The 3,841-nt window shown below is 40.6% G+C and overlaps 1 non-coding gene across 1 annotated transcript; it reads left to right on the forward strand.

The window, feature by feature from the left end:
• The first annotated feature begins 1,854 nt into the window (after positions 1-1,854).
• On the forward strand, positions 1,855-1,928 carry trnat-ugu (transfer RNA threonine (anticodon UGU)). The gene has a single exon. It is a non-coding gene; the product is annotated as a tRNA-Thr (tRNA).
• The last annotated feature ends 1,913 nt before the right edge of the window (positions 1,929-3,841 follow it).

Genomic DNA, 3,841 nt, shown 5'->3' on the forward strand with positions numbered 1-3,841 from the left:
CGGAAGAGAGACCCGACCCGAACCTGACACATGTCATCCGGTCTGGTCGGAGTCGGGTCGGGTAGCCATGCTTTACCCTAGGGCATCTCATTCAACTGAGGAGACAGTCTGTCGCACAGGCTTCACACAATCCACTTAAAATCTCCACCATCTGAGCAGGTAGGTCACCAGGAGCTAGCTGTTCTTGTTCACTGCAGTCCCTGCTGCTGTTTGCTGCCTATATTTACGGACTTTTATCTCATCCTCATCACCATTTTCTCCAATATATTCAGGGGGCATCAGCAGAGAAAATATACACCAAGCGTGGCAAGTGCAAGGAATTGTTTATTTGCGTCATTATGTCATGCACAGAATATACAAATACATTACCTGTGTGAATCATTTCTTGAGCACTTTTATACCAGATGTGTCTGAATAAATGGAACCCCGTCACAATAAACACTGTCACCTTTCAATGTTTAACGGAGAGGTTTGATGGCCTGATGTGTGTGATTCCCACATTAATGTGTTTCTACAAAGTTCGGAGAAAGACGGAGATATGAATAATTTGCAGGGAAATCTTTAAGCATATCTCCATGTTTCTCACTGACAAAGTTCTGCAAACACATGGATTCAGAAAGAACCTGAGTGCAAAATCAACAAAAATAAACACAGCCAGAGAGACTTGCAATAACCTGTAGCTCAGGGAAAGTACATGATGTTATGGAAGTGATTTTGATTTTTTTTTTGTGAAATTTTTTTTGAGGAATTCATCGTCAAACTTAATAAATGTCAGACCAGTTCTTTTTCAAGAGGGTACTGAAAGTATTAATTTGGCAACTATGTTTACTGGTTGTCACATGACTCAAGTTGAATGTAGAACAGAAACCCTGGTAACAGGGGGAAATGTGGACAGAGAAGTCAGTTGCGCCTCTTGATTGGACAAACCCGGCAGCAGCAGCACTCACCGAAGAGGGCAGAACAATCACAAGCTTTTATTTGTAGCAGTCATTGTGTTTTACCTTCTGGAGTGAGCAGCTGATAAAGTTAGCCTGAAGAAGTGTCAAGGAAGGAGAGAAGATCACAACCCACGTTGTTTTGCAGCAAATCTTTAAAAGACACTGAGAACTTCACTGTGTCAATTCATCTCTTCTCCTGTCTTTGAAGAAAGCCTGCTAAAATTAATTTTCAACACTGCCTCTAAAAAACTGTTCTAAAAGACCCTAGTGACCTGTCTACGCACACTCAGAAGTGAGACTGTGTGCCAGTTTTGGAACAACATATCTCATCTGCTGTTTTCTTCAGGAATGAACAAGTAATCAGCCCAAGTGTTGTTTTTGTCTTTAACAGAACTCAGAATTGTAAAAAATAATTCTTTTTTTTTCCGTTAACCGGTGTATGTATGTGTGCATGTGTGGGGCTGTGGGAAGAAAGGGGCTTTCAATGTTGGTTAAGGTAAAAAGGGAACTTTTAAAATTCCTACCTGTGTATTTATGCTTTATTTCATGACTAGTTAAAACTTGTTCTGTAATAAACTGATAATGTTGCTGTTCATTAAAGAAACATGGTCAGTGTCTTCTATTCTGGGAAGAATAGAGTAAATGATTGACTGTTTCAGGAAGTGGGAAAAGTTAAAATATATGTTGTGACCTGTGGAGAAGTGGGATGAGAATATATAGAAGGGTCTGAAGAAGGGTCATTGACCTGAAACGTTAACTCTGCTTCTCTCTGCACAGATGCTGCCAGACCTGATGAGTATTTCCAGCATTTCTTGTTTTTATTTGAGATTTCCTGCATCTGCTGTATTTTGCTTTGATTTTGTTATTATATGAGAATAAATAGTGCACTCCTCTGATTTTAGCTTTAACAACAGCTGGCTCTGTAGATTAGTTGGTTAAAGCACCTGTCTTGTAAACAGGAGATCCTGGGTTCAATTCCCAGTAGAGCCTTATTTCACACTTGTGATGTCGAAGTTACCTGATCAATCGCTTCTATCTGTGTCTTCTGAACTTTAAGTGAGAATTCAAATTGCATGATGAATTTTCGTCACAGCCTTGTGAAGGATGTGAGTTTGGAATGGCTGTTACTCCTTGTACAGAAATTCAGTCCTGATATTTCAAAGGCAACTGCTTTGATACAAATTTGTTCACAGTTGCATTCAACCTGGAAAACAGCTCGACATTAATGTCACTGAAGGAAAGTGTGACTGCGTTGTATGTTTCAGAGTGTTTGTGTCGTTATGTGTTGCTTGTGACTGAGATTGGGACATGAGGCAAGTGGGAGGGTTGATCTGAGGTTTGGAATATTTGTCAGTCAGCAACAAGAAAAATCAAAGGAACCAAATAAGAAAACCTATGTCTCATGTGGTTACCGAGAAACGGTCAGAAGATATTAAACTTTGTTCTGTTCAATAAAGCTGTGTGAACTTTGACCTTTCCAGCCTTTTATATACAGTATTTGAAGTGTCTCGGTAACAATGTTCAGTGTTGATGAGAGTGGGGTCTGGGTGAGCATCTGCTGAGTGTGACAGGGTCAGGACTGGATGCAGGAAGTTCTCTGACAGTCTCTCTCTCTCTCGCTGATGGATTTGAGTTGATTTTCAACTGGCAGCTGTTAGTGTTTCGATAAATCAAGTTCCCTCCACCCATTTTTTTGGACAGACAGTGTAGTATAATGATGTAAAGGGTTAATGCTGAAGACATTGGGATCAATCACTCCCACTGTCAGAGTGATGATGTAACAGTCACAGGAGATGAGGTTTGGGAGGAGAGAGCAGCACCAAGGATGCTAGCTTAGGAGGCTTGATGAATGTGCATATAGTATTGTGTAAATTAGAAAAGAGTTCTTAGTTCTTTCAGCAGGAAATGTGTCCCGAAAATATCGAGAAACTCACAATTTTATTACTCAGGAGTCGGAACACAGATATTAATTCCAAGTGACAGTTCTGGGTTCAGTTAACAAAGAAAGGTAGAGAATAATATTTTTCACTGATTGAAATCCCCCAGTGAGGAGACAGTTAAACAGGTGATCTGTTGGGGCATCCTTCGATCCAAGGTTTCGGCAGCATTTCATCTCCCTTTTTGGTGAAATTCTCTGTTATTTGCAACTTTTTTTTTTATCCAGCTTTGATGGGCAAGTGAAAAAACTGAAAAAACTGAACAGTTCCATCCTTTCTTTTCTTCCTTCTTCCCTTCTTTCCATCAGTTTCTCTTTTCTGTCCCAGATCAATAGAATGATGAGAATCCCAATTTAATCTGCTGTTTCTGGTGTTTTATCCATTCCAATCAAAGTCAATGTTCCAATCAAATCGATTTGTTATTCCACAGTGTCTCTCCATGTGTTTTATTCTGTTGTATTCTCTCACAGTCTGTTTGATGATCAATGTTACATCTCACTCTCTGTTCTGGTGAAGATCAGAAGCAGTGATATCTGTTAACACCACCTGACAAGTCGGCCTGAGGCTGTGCCTCGCCGATCATGTGGAGTTAGGAACATAGAACATAGGAGCATGAGTCGGCCATTCAGCCCATCGAGCCTGCCCCACCATTCAATATGATCATGGCTGATCATCCGCTTCAATGCCCTTTTCCCCACACTTTCCTCATATTCCCTGATGTCATTTGTATTTAGAAATCTGTCAATCTCTGCTTTAAACATACTCAACGACTGAGCTTCCACAGCCCTCTGGGGTACAGAATTCCAAAGATTCACAACCCTCCGTGCAAAGAAATTTCTCCTCATCTCTGTCCTAAAGAGCTTCCCCCTTATTTTGAAATTGAGCCTCTGGTTCTCGACTCCCCATCCAGATGAAACATCTTAGCTGCATCTACCCTGACTGTCCTTTAAATATTTTGTAGGTTTC

The sequence above is a fragment of the Heterodontus francisci genome, unplaced genomic scaffold (assembly GCF_036365525.1).
Source record: "Heterodontus francisci isolate sHetFra1 unplaced genomic scaffold, sHetFra1.hap1 HAP1_SCAFFOLD_43, whole genome shotgun sequence".
Lineage (NCBI taxonomy): Eukaryota > Metazoa > Chordata > Chondrichthyes > Heterodontiformes > Heterodontidae > Heterodontus > Heterodontus francisci.